Source organism: Ipomoea nil, unplaced genomic scaffold (assembly GCF_001879475.1).
Source record: "Ipomoea nil cultivar Tokyo-kokei standard unplaced genomic scaffold, Asagao_1.1 scaffold1732, whole genome shotgun sequence".
In the NCBI taxonomy this organism is placed as follows: Eukaryota; Viridiplantae; Streptophyta; class Magnoliopsida; order Solanales; family Convolvulaceae; genus Ipomoea; species Ipomoea nil.
In genome coordinates, this window is record NW_017618160.1 from 1 (window position 1) to 14,341 (window position 14,341).

The 14,341-nt window shown below is 30.0% G+C and overlaps 14 non-coding genes across 14 annotated transcripts; all 14 read right to left on the reverse strand.

Moving 5' to 3' along the window:
* Positions 1–390: 390 nt before the first annotated feature.
* TRNAK-UUU lies at positions 391–462 on the reverse strand. Its single transcript has one exon. It is a non-coding gene; the product is annotated as a tRNA-Lys (tRNA).
* An 812-nt stretch (positions 463–1,274) lies between these two features.
* TRNAK-UUU lies at positions 1,275–1,346 on the reverse strand. The gene has a single exon. It is a non-coding gene; the product is annotated as a tRNA-Lys (tRNA).
* Positions 1,347–2,153: 807 nt separating this feature from the next.
* Positions 2,154–2,225, reverse strand: TRNAK-UUU. Its single transcript has one exon. It is a non-coding gene; the product is annotated as a tRNA-Lys (tRNA).
* Positions 2,226–3,040: 815 nt separating this feature from the next.
* TRNAK-UUU lies at positions 3,041–3,113 on the reverse strand. The gene has a single exon. It is a non-coding gene; the product is annotated as a tRNA-Lys (tRNA).
* An 817-nt stretch (positions 3,114–3,930) lies between these two features.
* Positions 3,931–4,002, reverse strand: TRNAK-UUU. The gene has a single exon. It is a non-coding gene; the product is annotated as a tRNA-Lys (tRNA).
* An 814-nt stretch (positions 4,003–4,816) lies between these two features.
* TRNAK-UUU lies at positions 4,817–4,888 on the reverse strand. Its single transcript has one exon. It is a non-coding gene; the product is annotated as a tRNA-Lys (tRNA).
* A 368-nt stretch (positions 4,889–5,256) lies between these two features.
* Positions 5,257–5,328, reverse strand: TRNAK-UUU. The gene has a single exon. It is a non-coding gene; the product is annotated as a tRNA-Lys (tRNA).
* Positions 5,329–7,909: 2,581 nt separating this feature from the next.
* Positions 7,910–7,981, reverse strand: TRNAK-UUU. The gene has a single exon. It is a non-coding gene; the product is annotated as a tRNA-Lys (tRNA).
* A 1,248-nt stretch (positions 7,982–9,229) lies between these two features.
* TRNAK-UUU lies at positions 9,230–9,301 on the reverse strand. Its single transcript has one exon. It is a non-coding gene; the product is annotated as a tRNA-Lys (tRNA).
* An 805-nt stretch (positions 9,302–10,106) lies between these two features.
* Positions 10,107–10,178, reverse strand: TRNAK-UUU. Its single transcript has one exon. It is a non-coding gene; the product is annotated as a tRNA-Lys (tRNA).
* Positions 10,179–10,988: 810 nt separating this feature from the next.
* Positions 10,989–11,060, reverse strand: TRNAK-UUU. The gene has a single exon. It is a non-coding gene; the product is annotated as a tRNA-Lys (tRNA).
* Positions 11,061–12,307: 1,247 nt separating this feature from the next.
* On the reverse strand, positions 12,308–12,379 carry TRNAK-UUU. Its single transcript has one exon. It is a non-coding gene; the product is annotated as a tRNA-Lys (tRNA).
* Positions 12,380–12,746: 367 nt separating this feature from the next.
* On the reverse strand, positions 12,747–12,818 carry TRNAK-UUU. The gene has a single exon. It is a non-coding gene; the product is annotated as a tRNA-Lys (tRNA).
* Positions 12,819–13,620: 802 nt separating this feature from the next.
* On the reverse strand, positions 13,621–13,692 carry TRNAK-UUU. The gene has a single exon. It is a non-coding gene; the product is annotated as a tRNA-Lys (tRNA).
* Positions 13,693–14,341: the final 649 nt, after the last annotated feature.

Consider the following 14,341-nt stretch of genomic DNA (forward strand, 5'->3'; position numbering starts at 1 on the left):
CGCTCTACCACTGAGCTAAGAAGGCCTACTCAATAATATGCATGTATAGTTTGAGGAGAGGATATTGGATATAAACCAATATAATCTTGTTTGGAAGAATTTATTTTAGAGATTATGACATATTTTAAGTTGAAACCAAGCTATAACTTCTATTTGGTAAATAAAGAAAGTTTAAATTAATAGTTTACTTTGAAACGCTACCAAAGTACATTTAAAATGAGATGAAAATTGAATTTTCAACTACTTACGAGCGGGTTTATGGGTATATAATGAAAATTTTAACCACTTATGGATTCAACAAATATACAAATATGACAAAATTAATATAAATCAAATTTTTAACCACTTACGAGATCAAGAAAATACAACTTGTTAAACTACAATTTCAATCACCGTCTGTGGGGATCGAACCCACGACCACGTGGTTAAAAGCCACGCGCTCTACCACTGAGCTAAGAAGGCCTACTCAATAATATGCATATATAGTTTAGGAGAGGATATTGGATATAATCCAATATTATCTTGTTTGGTAGAATTTATTTTAGAGATTATGACATATTTTAAGTTGAATCCAAGCTATAACTTCTATTTGGTAAAACAAAGAAAGTTTAAATAACTAAGTTTAATTTGAAACGCTACCCTAAGTAGCATTTAAAATGAGATGAAAATTGAATTTTCAACTACTTACGAGAGGGTTTATGGTATATAAATAAAAATTTTAACCACTTATGGATTCAACAAATATAGAAATATGACAAAATTAGTATGAATCAAATTTTTAACCACTTACGAGACGAAGAAAATACAACTTTGATAATGTTACAATTTCATTCACCGTCTGTGGGGATCAAACCAACAACCACGTGGTTAAAAGCCACGCGCTCTACCACTGAGCTAAGAAGGCCAACTCAATTATATACATGTATAATGTGAGAGAGGATATTGGATATAAACGAATATTTATCTTGTTTGGAAGAATTTATTTTAGGGTTATGACATATTTTAAGTTGAAACCATGCTATAACTTCTATTTGGTAAAACAATGAAAGTTTTAAATAATAGTTTACTTTGAAACGCTACCCAAAGTAGCATTTAAAATGAGATGAAAATTAAATTTTCAACTACTTACGAGCGGGTTTATGGGTATATAAATGAAAATTTTAAACACTTATGGATTCAACAAATATACAAATATGACAAAATTAATATAAATCAAATTTTTAACCACTTACGAGATCAAGAAAATACAACTTTGTTAAACCAACAATTTCAATCACCGTCTGTGGGGATCGAACCCACGACCACGTGGTTAAAAGCCACGCGCTCTACCACTGAGCTAAGAAGGCCACTCAATAATATGCATATATAGTTTAGGAGAGGATATTGGATATAATCCAATATTACTTGTTTGGTAGAATTTATTTTAGAGATTATGACATATTTTAAGTTGAATCCAAGCTATAACTTCTATTTGGTAAACAAAGAAAGTTTAAAATACTAGTTAATTTTGAAACGCTACCCTAAGTAGCATTTAAAATGAGATGAAAATTGAATTTTCAACTACTTACGAGAGGGTTTATGGGTATATAAATAAAAATTTTAACCACTTATGGATTCACAAATATAGAAATATGACAAAATTAGTATGAATCAAATTTTTAACCACTTACGAGACGAAGAAAATACAACTTTGATAATGTTACAATTTCATTCACCGTCTGTGGGGATCAAACCAACAACCACGTGGTTAAAAGCCACGCGCTCTACCACTGAGCTAAGAAGGCCAACTCAATTATATACATGTATAATGTGAGAGAGGATATTGGATATAAACCAATATTTATCTTGTTTGGAAGAATTTATTTTAGGGGTTATGACATATTTTAAGTTGAAACCATGCTATAACTTCTATTTGGTAAAACAATGAAAGTTTTAAATAATAGTTTACTTTGAAGCGCTACCCAAAGTAGCATTTAAAATGAGATGAAAATTAAATTTTCAACTACTTACGAGCGGGTTTATGGGTATATAAATGAAAATTTTAACCACTTATGGATTCACAAATATACAAATATGAAAAAATTAATATAAATCAAATTTTTAACCACTTACGAGATCAAGAAAATACAACTTGTTAAACCTACAATTTCAATCACCGTCTGTGGGAATCGAACCCACGACCACGTGGTTAAAAGCCACGCGCTTTACCACTGACCTAAGAAGGCCTACTCAATAATATGCATATATAGTTTAGGAGAGGATATTGGATATAATCCAATATTATCTTGTTTGGAAGAATTTATTTTAGAGATTATGACATATTTTAAGTTGAATCCAAGCTATAACTTCTATTTGGTAAAACAAAGAAAGTTTAAAATACTAGTTAATTTTGAAAGGCTACCCTAAGTAGCATTTAAAATGAGATGAAAATTGAATTTTCAACTACTTACGAGAGGGTTTATGGGTATATAAATAAAATTTTAACCACTTATGGATTCAACAAATATAGAAATATGACAAAATTAGTATGAATCAAATTTTTAACCACTTACGAGACGAAGAAAATAAAACTTTGATAATGTTACAATTTCATTCACCGTCTGTGGGGATCAAACCAACAACCACGTGGTTAAAAGCCACGCGCTTCTACCACTGGAGCTAAGAGGCCAACTCAATTATATACATGTATAATGTGAGAGAGGATATTGGATATAAACGAATATTTATCTTGTTTGGAAGAATTTATTTTTAGGGGTTATGACATATTTTAAGTTGAAACCATGCTATAACTTCTATTTGGTAAAACAATGAAAGTTTTAAATAATAGTTTACTTTGAAGCGCTACCCAAAGTAGCATTTTAAAATGAGATGAAAATTAAATTTTCAACTACTTACGAGCGGGTTTATGGGTATATAAATGAAAATTTTAACCACTTATGGATTCAACAATTATACAAATATGACAAAATTAATATAAATCAAATTTTTAACCACTTACGAGATCAAGAAAATACAACTACGTTAAACCTACAATTTCAATCACCGTCTGTGGGGATCGAACCCACGACCACGTGGTTAAAAGCCACGCGGCTCTACCACTGAGCTAAGAAGGCCAACTCAATAATATGCATATATAGTTTAGGAGAGGGATATTGGATATAATCCAATATTACCTTGTTTGGTAGAATTTATTTTAGAGATTATGACATATTTTAAGTTGAATCCATGCTATAACTTCTATTTGGTAAAACAAAGAAAGTTTAAAATACTAGTTAATTTTGAAACGCTACCCTAAGTAGCATTTAAAATGAGATGAAAATTGAATTTTCAACTACTTACGAGAGGGTTTATGGGTATATAAATAAAAATTTTACCACTTATGGATTCATCAAATATAGAAATATGACAAAATTAGTATGAATCAAATTTTTAACCACTTACGAGACGAAGAAAATAAAACTTTGATAATGTTACAATTTCATTCACCGTCTGTGGGGATCAAACCAACAAACCACTGGTGTTAAAAGCCACGCGCTCTACCACTGAGCTAAGAAGGCCAACTCAATTATATACATGTATAATGTGAGAGAGGATATTGGATATAAACGAATATTTATCTTGTTTGGAAGAATTTATTTTAGGGGTTATGACATATTTTTAAGTTGAAACCATGCTATAACTTCTATTTGGTAAAACAATGAAAGTTTTAAATAATAGTTTACTTTGAAGCGCTACCCAAAGTAGCATTTAAAATGAGATGAAAATTAAATTTTTCAACTACTTACGAGCGGGTTTATGGGTATATAAATGAAAATTTTAACCACTTATGGATTCCACAAATATACAAATATGAAAAAATTAATATAAATTAAATTTTTAACCACTTATGAGATCAAGAAAATACAACTTTGTTAAACCTAAAATTTCAATCACCGTCTGTGGGAATCGAACCCACGACCACGTGGTTAAAAGCCACGCGCTTTACCACTGACCTAAGAAGGCCAACTCAATAATATGCATATATAGTTTAGGAGAGGATATTAGATATAATCCAATATTATCTTGTTTGGAAGAATTTATTTTAGAGATTATGACATATTTTAAGTTGAATCCAAGCTATAACTTCTATTTGGTAAAACAAAGAAAGTTTAAAATACTAGTTAATTTTGAAAGGCTACCCTAAGTAGCATTTAAAATGAGATGAAAATTGAATTTTCAACTACTTACGAGAGGGTTTATGGGTATATAAATCAAAAATTTTAACCACTTATGGATTCACCAAATATAGAAATATGACAAAATTAGTATGAATCAAATTTTTAACCACTTACGAGACGAAGAAAATAAAACTTTGATAATGTTACAATTTCATTCACCGTCTGTGGGGATCAAACCAACAACCACGTGGTTAAAAGCCACGCGCTCTACCACTGAGCTAAGAAGGCCAACTCAATTATATACATGTATAATGTGAGAGAGGATATTGGATATAAACGAATATTTATCTTGTTTGGAAGAATTTATTTTAGGGGTTATGACATATTTTAAGTTGAAACCATGCTATAACTTCTATTTGGTAAAACAATGAAAGTTTTAAATAATAGTTTACTTTGAAGCGCTACCCCAAAGTAGCATTTAAAATGAGATGAAAATTAAATTTTCAACTACTTACGAGCGGGTTTATGTGTATATAAATGAAAATTTTAGCCACTTACGGATTCAAGAAATATACAAATATGAAAAATTAATATAAATCAAATTTTTAACCACTTACGAAATCAAGAAAATACAGCTTTGTTAAAACAACAATTTCAATCACCGTCTGTGGGGATTGAACCCACGACCACGTGGTTAAAAGCCACGCGCTCTACCACTAAGCTAAGAAGGCCTACTCAATAATAGCATGTATAGTTGAGGAAGGATATTGGATATAAACCAATATATATCTTGTTTGGAAGAATTTTATTTTCGAGATTATGACATATTTTAAGTTGAAACCAAGCTATAACTTCTATTTGTAAAATAAAGAAAGTTTAAAATTATAGTTTACTTTGAAACGCTACCCAAAGTTGCATTTAAAATGAGATGAAAATTGAATTTTCAACTACTTACGAGCGGGTTCAGGGGCATATAAATGAAAATTTTAACCACTTATGGATTCAACAAATATACAAATATGACAAAATTAATATAAATCAAATTTTAACCACTTACGAGATCAAGAAAATACAACTACGTTAAACCTACAATTTCAATCACCGTCTGTGGGGATCGAACCCACGACCACGTGGTTAAAAGCCACGCGCTTTACCACTGAGCTAAGAAGGCCTACTCAATAATATGCATATATAGTTTAGGAGAGGATATTGGATATAATCCAATATTATCTTGTTTGTAGAATTTATTTTTAGAGATTATGACATATTTTAAGTTGAATCCAATGCTATAACTTCTATTTGGTAAAACAAAGAAAGTTTAAAATACTAGTTAATTTTGAAACGCTACCCTAAGTAGCATTTTAAAATGAGATGAAAATTGAATTTTCAACTACTTACGAGAGGGTTTATGGGTATATAAATAAAAATTTTTAACCACTTATGGATTCAACAAATATAGAAATATGACAAAATTAGTATGAATCAAATTTTTAACCACTTACGAGACGATGAAAATACAACTTTGATAATTTTACAATTTCATTCACCGTCTGTAGCAGATCAAACCAACAACCACGTGGTTAAAAGCCACGCGCTCTACCACTGAGCTATGAAGGCCAACTCAATTATATACATGTATAATGTGAGAGAGGATATTGGATATAAACCAATATTTATCTTGTTTGGAAGAATTTATTTTAGGGGTTATGACATATTTTAAGTTGAAACCATGCTATAACTTTCTATTTTGGTAAAACAATGAAAGATTTAAATAATAGTTTACATTTGAAACGCTACCCAAAGTAGCATTTAAAATGAGATGAAATTAAATTTTCAACTACTTACGAGCGGGTTTATGTGTATATAAATGAAAAATTTTAGCCACTTATGGATTCACAAATATAGAAATATGAAAATTAGTATAATCAAATTTTACGCACTTACGAAATCAAGAAAATACAAGCTTTGTTAAAAGCTACAATTTCAATCACCGTCTGTGGGGATGAACCCACGACCACGTGGTTAAAAGCCACGCGCTCTTACCACTGAGCTAAGAAGGCCTACTCAATTAATATGCATGTATAGTTGAGGAGAGGATATTGGATATAAACCAATATATACTTGTTTGGAAGAATTTATTTTAGAGATTATGACATATTTTAAGTTGAAACAAAGCTATAACTTCTATTTGGTAAAATAAAGAAAGTTTTAAATAATAGTTTACTTTGAAACGCCTTACCCAAAGTAACATTTAAAATGAGATGAAAATTGAATTTTCAACTACTTACGAGCGGGTTTATGTGTATATAAATGAAAATTTTAGCCACTTATGGATTCAAGAAATATACAAATATGAAAAAATTAATATAAATCAAATTTTTAACCACTTACGAGATCAAGAAAATACAACTTTGTTAAAACCTACAATTTCAATCACCGTCTGTGGGGATCGAACCCACGACCACGTGATTAAAATCCACGCCTCTACCACTGAGCTAAGAAGGCCTACTCAATAATATGCATATATAGTTTAGGAGAGAATATGGATATAATCCAATATTATCTTGTTTTGGTAGAATTTATTTTAGAGATTATGACATATTTTAAGTTGAATCCAAGCTATAACTTCTATTTGGTAACAAAGAAAGTTTAAAATACTAGTTAATTTTGAAACGCTACCCTAAGTAGCATTTAAAATGAGATGAAAATTGAATTTTCAACTACTTACGAGAGGGTTTATGGGTATATAAATAAAAATTTTAACCACTTATGGATTCAACAAATATTTAAATATGGCAAAATTAGTATGAATCAAATTTTTAACCACTTACGAGACGAAGAAAATACAACTTTGATAATGTTACAATTTCATTCACCGTCTGTGGGGATCAAACCAACAACCACGTGTGTTAAAAGCCACGCGCTCTACCACTGAGCTAAGAAGGCCAACTCAATTATATACATGTATAATGTGAGATAGGATATTGGATATAAACCAATATTTATCTTGTTTGGAAGAATTTATTTTAGGGGTTATGACATATTTTAAGTTGAAACCATGCTATAACTTCTATTTGGTAAAACAATGAAAGTTTTCTATAATAGTTTACTTGAAACGCTACCCAAAGTAGCATTTAAAATGAGATGAAAATTAAATTTTCAACTACTTACGAGCGGTTTATGTGTATATAAATGAAAATTTTAGCCACTTATGGATTCAAGAAATATACAAAATATGACAAAATTAGTATAATCAAATTTTTAACCACTTACGAGATCAAGAAAATACAACTTTGAAAATGTTACAATTTCAATCACCGTCTGTGGGGATCAAACCAACGACCACGTGGTTAAAAGCCACGCGCTCTACACTGAGCTAAGAAGGCCACTCAATAATATGCATGTATAGTTGAGGAGAGGATATTGGATATAAACCAATATTATCTTGTTTGGAAGAATTTATTTTAGAGATTATGACATATTTTAAGTTGAAACCAAGCTATAACTTCTATTTGGTAAAAAAGAAAGTTTTAAATAATAGTTTACTTTGAAACGCTACCCAAAGTAGCATTTAAAATGAGATGAAAATTGAATTTTCAACTACTTACGAGAGGGTTTATGGGTATATAAATGAAAATTTTAACCACTTATGGATTCAACAAATATACAAATATGACAAAATTAATATAAATCAAATTTTAACCACTTACGAGATCAAGAAAATACAACTTTGTTAAACCTACAATTTCAATCACCGTCTGTGGGGATCGAACCCACGACCACGTGGTTAAAAGCCACGCGCTCTACCACTGAGCTAAGAAGCCTATCAATAATATGCATATATAGTTTAGGAGAGGATATTGGATATAAACCAATATTATCTTGTTTGGAGAATTTATTTTAGAGATTATGACATATTTTAAGTTGAAACCAAGCTATAACTTCTATTTGGTAAAACAAAGAAAGTTTAAAAATACTAGTTAATTTTGAAACGCTACCTAAGTAGCATTTAAAATGAGATGAAAATTGAATTTTCAACTACTTACGAGAGGGTTTATGGGTATATAAATAAAAATTTTAACCACTTATGGATTCAACAAATATAGAAATATGACAAAATTAGTATGAATCAAATTTTTAACCACTTACGAGACGAAGAAAATACAACTTTGATAATGTTACAATTTCATTCACCGTCTGTGGGGATCAAACCAACAACCACGTGGTTAAAAGCCACGCGCTCTACCTGAGCTAAGAAGGCCAACTCAATTATATACATGTATAATGTGAGAGAGGATATTGGATATAAACCAATATTTATCTTGTTTGGAAGAATTTATTTTAGGGGTTATGACATATTTTAAGTTGAAACCATGCTATAACTTCTATTTGGTAAAACAATGAAAGTTTTAAATAATAGTTTACTTTTGAAACGCTACCCAAAGTAGCATTTAAAATGAGATGAAAATTGAATTTTCAACTACTTACGAGAGGTTTTATGGGTATATAAATAAAAATTTTAACCACTTATGGATTCAACAAATATACAAATATGACAAAATTAGTATAATCAAATTTTTAACCACTTACGAGACGAAGAAAATACAACTTTGATAATGTTACAATTTCAATCACCGTCTGTGGGATCAAACCACAACCACGTGGTTAAAAGCCACGCGCTCTACCACTGAGCTAAGAAGGCCTAACTCAATAATATGCATGTATAGTTGAGGAGAGGATATTGGATATAAACCAATATATATCTTGTTTGGAAGAATTTATTTTAGAGATTATGACATATTTTAAGTTGAAACCAAGCTATAACTTCTATTTGGTAAAATAAAGAAAGTTTTAAATAATAGTTTACTTTGAAACGCTACCCAAAGTAGCATTTAAAATGAGATGAAAATTGAATTTTCAACTACTTACGAGCGGGTTTATGGGTATATAAATGAAAATTTTAACCACTTATGGATTCAACAAATATACAAATATGACAAAATTAATATAAATCAAATTTTTAACACTTACGAGATCAAGAAAATACAACTTTGATAATGTACAATTTCAATCACCGTCTGTGGGGATCGAACCCACAACCACGTGGTTAAAAGCCACGCGCTCTACCACTGAGCTAAGAAGGCCAACTCAATAATATGCATATATAGTTTAGGAGAGGATATTGGATATAAACCAATATTATCTTGTTTGGAAGAATTTATTTTAGAGATTATGACATATTTTAAGTTGAATCCAAGCTATAACTTCTATTTGGTAAAACAAAGAAAGTTTAAATACTAGTTAATTTTGAACGCTACCTAAGTAGCATTTAAAATGAGATGAAAATTGAATTTTCAACTACTTACGAGAGGGTTTATGGGTATATAAATAAAAATTTAACCACTTATGGATTCAACAAAAATATAGAAATATGACAAAATTAGTATAATCAAATTTTAACCACTTACGAGACGAAGAAAATACAACTTTGATAATGTTACAATTTCATTCACCGTCTGTGGGATCAAACCAACAACCACGTGGTTAAAAGCCACGCGCTCTACCACTGAGCTAAGAAGGCCAACTCAATATATACATGTATAATGTGGGAGAGGATATTGGATATAAACCAATATTTATCTTGTTTGGAAGAATTTATTTTAGAGATTATGACATATTTTAAGTTGAAACCATGCTATAACTTCTATTTGGTAAAACAATGAAAGTTTTAAATAATAGTTTACTTTGAAACGCTACCCAAAGTAGCATTTAAAATGAGATGAAAATTAAATTTTCAACTACTTACGAGCGGGTTTATGTGTATATAAATGAAAATTTTAACCACTTATGGATTGAAGAAATATACAAATATGAAAAAATTAATATAAATCAAATTTTTAACCACTTACGAGATCAAGAAAATACAACTTTGTTAAACTACAATTTCAATCACGTCTGTGGGGATTGAACCCACGACCACGTGGTTAAAAGCCACGCGCTCTACCACTGAGCTAAGAAGGCCTACTCAATAATATGCATATATAGTTTAGGAGAGGATATTGGATATAATCCAATATTATCTTGTTTGGAGAATTTATTTTAGAGATTATGACATATTTTAAGTTGAATCCAAGCTATAACTTCTATTTGGTAAAACAAAGAAAGTTTAAAATACTAGTTAATTTTGAAACGCTACCCTAAGTAGCATTTAAAATGAGATGAAAATTGAATTTTCAACTACTTACGAGAGGGTTTATGGTATATAAATAAAAATTTTAACCACTTATGGATTCAACAAATATAGAAATATGACAAAATTAGTATGAATCAAATTTTTAACCACTTACGAGACGAAGAAAATACAACTTTGATAATGTTACAATTTCATTCACCGTCTGTGGGGATCAAACCCAACAACCACGTGGTTAAAAGCCACGCGCTCTACCACTGAGCTAAGAAGGCCAACTCAATTATATACATGTATAATGTGGGAGAGGATATTGGATATAAACCAATATTTATCTTGTTTGGAAGAATTTATTTTAGGGGTTATGACATATTTTAAGTTGAAACCATGCTATAACTTCTATTTGGTAAAACAATGAAAGTTTAAAATAATAGTTTACTTTGAAACGCTACCCAAAGTAGCATTTAAAATGAGATGAAAATTAAATTTTCAACTACTTACGAGCGGGTTTATGTGTATATAAATGAAAATTTTAGCCACTTATGGATTCACAAATATACAAATATGAAAAAATTAATATAAATCAAATTTTTAACCACTTACGAGATCAAGAAAATACAACTTTGTTAAACTACAATTTCAATCACCGTCTGTGGGGATCGAACCCACGACCACGTGGTTAAAAGCCACGCGCTCTACCACTGAGCTAAGAAGGCCACTCAATAATATGCATGTATAGTTGAGGAGAGGATATTGGATATAAACCAATATATATTGTTTGGAAGAATTTATTTTAGAGATTATGACATATTTTAAGTTGAAACCAAGCTATAACTTCTATTTGGTAAAAAAAGAAAGTTTTAAATAATAGTTTACTTTGAAACGCTACCCAAAGTAGCATTTAAAATGAGATGAAAATTGAATTTTCAACTACTTACGAGCGGGTTTATGGGTATATAAATGAAAATTTTAACCACTTATGGATTCAACAAATATACAAATATGAAAAATTAATATAAATCAAATTTTTAACCACTTACGAGATCAAGAAAATACAACTTTGTTAAACCTAAAATTTCAATCACCGTCTGTGGGGATCAACCCACGACCACGTGGTTAAAAGCCACGCGCTCTACCACTGAGCTAAGAAGGCCAACTCAATAATATGCATATATAGTTTAGGAGAGGATATTGGATATAATCCAATATTATCTTGTTTGGTAGAATTTATTTTAGAGATTATGACATATTTTAAGTTGAATCCAAGCTATAACTTCTATTTGGTAAAACAAAGAAAGTTTAAAATACTAGTTAATTTTGAAACGCTACCCAAGTAGCATTTAAAATGAGATGAAAATTGAATTTTCAACTACTTACGAGAGGGTTTATGGGTATATAAATAAAAATTTTAACCACTTATGGATTCAACAAATATAGAAATATGACAAAATTAGTATGAATCAAATTTTTAACCACTTACGAGACGAAGAAAATACAACTTTGATAATGTTACAATTTCATTCACCGTCTGTGGGGATCAAACCAACACACGTGGTTAAAAGCCACGCGCTCTACCACTGAGCTAAGAAGGCCAACTCAATTATATACATGTATAATGTGAGAGAGGATATTGGATATAAACCAATATTTATCTTGTTTGGAAGAATTTATTTTAGGGGTTTATGACATATTTTAAGTTGAAACCAATGCTATAACTTCTATTTGGTAAAACAATGAAAGTTTTAAATAATAGTTTACTTTTGAAACGCTACCAAAGTAGCATTTAAAATGAGATGAAAATTAAATTTTCAACTACTTACGAGCGGTTTTATGTGTATATAAATGAAAATTTTAACACTTATGGATTCAAGAAAATATACAAATATGAAAAAATTAATATAAATCAAATTTTTAACCACTTACGAAACAAGAAAATACAACTTTGTAAAACTACAATTTCAATCACCGTCTGTGGGGATTGAACCCACGACCACGTGGTTAAAAGCCACGCGCTCTACCACTGAGCTAAGAAGGCCTACTCAATAATATGCATGTATAGTTGAGGAGAGGATATTGGATATAAACCAATATTATTTGTTTGGAAGAATTTATTTTAGAGATTATGACATATTTTAAGTTGAAACCAAGCTATAACTTCTATTTGGTAAAACAAAGAAAGTTTTAAATAATAGTTTACTTTGAAACGCTACCCAAAGTAGCATTTAAAATGAGATGAAAATTGAATTTTCAACTACTTACGAGGGGTTTATGGTATATAAATGAAAATTTTAACCACTTATGGATTCAACAAATATACAAATATGAAAAAATTAATATAAATCAAATTTTTAACCACTTACGAGATCAAGAAAATACAACTTTGTTAAACCTAAAATTTCAATCACCGTCTGTGGGGATCGAACCCACGACCACGTGGTTAAAAGCCACGCGCTCTACCACTGAGCTAAGAAGGCCAACTCAATAATATGCATATATAATTTAGGAGAGGATATTGGATATAATCCAATATTATCTTGTTTGGTAAGAATTTATTTTAGAGATTATGACATATTTTAAGTTGAAACCAAGCTATAACTTCTATTTGGTAAAACAAAGAAAGTTTAAAATATAGTTAATTTGAAACGCTACCCAAGTAGCATTTAAAATGAGATGAAAATTGAATTTTCAACTACTTACGAGAGGGTTTATGGGTATATAAATAAAAATTTTAACCACTTATGGATTCAACAAATATACAACAAATTCAACAATCAACAAATTTTCAACCACTTACGAGACGAAGAAAATACAACTTTGATAATGTTACAATTTCATTCACCGTCTGTGGGATCAAACCAACAACCACGTGGTTAAAAGCCACGCGCTCTACCACTGAGCTAAGAAGGCCAACTCAATTATATACATGTATAATGTGGGAGAGGATATTGGATATAAACCAATATTTATCTTGTTTGGAAGAATTTATTTTAGGGATTATGACATATTTTAAGTTGAAACCATGCTATAACTTCTATTTGGTAAAACAATGAAAGTTTTAAATAATAGTTTACTTTGAAACGCTACCCAAAGTAGCATTTAAAATGAGATGAAAATTGAATTTTCAACTACTTACGAGCGGTTTATGGGTATATAAATGAAAATTTTAACCACTTATGGATTCAACAAATATACAAATATGAAAAAATTAATATAAATCAAATTTTAACCACTTACGAGATCAAGAAAATACAACTTTGTTAAACCTACAATTTCAATCACCGTCTGTGGGGATCGAACCCACGACCACGTGGTTAAAAGCCACGCGCTCTACCACTGAGCTAAGAAGGCCAACTCAATAATATGCATATATAATTTAGGAGAGGATATTGGATATAATCCAATATTATCTTGTTTGGTAGAATTTATTTTAGAGATTATGACATATTTTAAGTTGAATCCAAGCTATAACTTCTATTTGGTAAAACAAAGAAAGTTTAAAATACTAGTTAATTTTGAAACGCTACCCTAAGTAGCATTTAAAATGAGATGAAAATTGAATTTTCAACTACTTACGAGAGGGTTTATGGTATATAAATAAAATTTTAACTTATGGTATGACAAAATCCCCACTTATGGATTCAACAAATATAGAAATATGACAAAATTAGTATGAATCAAATTTTTAACCACTTACGAGACGAAGAAAATACAACTTTAGTGTACAATTTCATTCACCGTCTGTGGGGATCAACCAACAACCACGTGGTTAAAAGCCACGCGCTCTACCACTGAGCTAAGAAGGCCAACTCAATTATATACATGTATAATGTGGGAGAGGATATTGGATATAAACCAATATTATCTTGTTTGGAAGAATTTATTTTAGAGATTATGACATATTTTAAGTTGAAACCATGCTATAACTTCTATTTGGTAAAACAAAAAGTTTTAAATAATAGTTTACTTTGAAACGCTACCCAAAGTAGCATTTAAAATG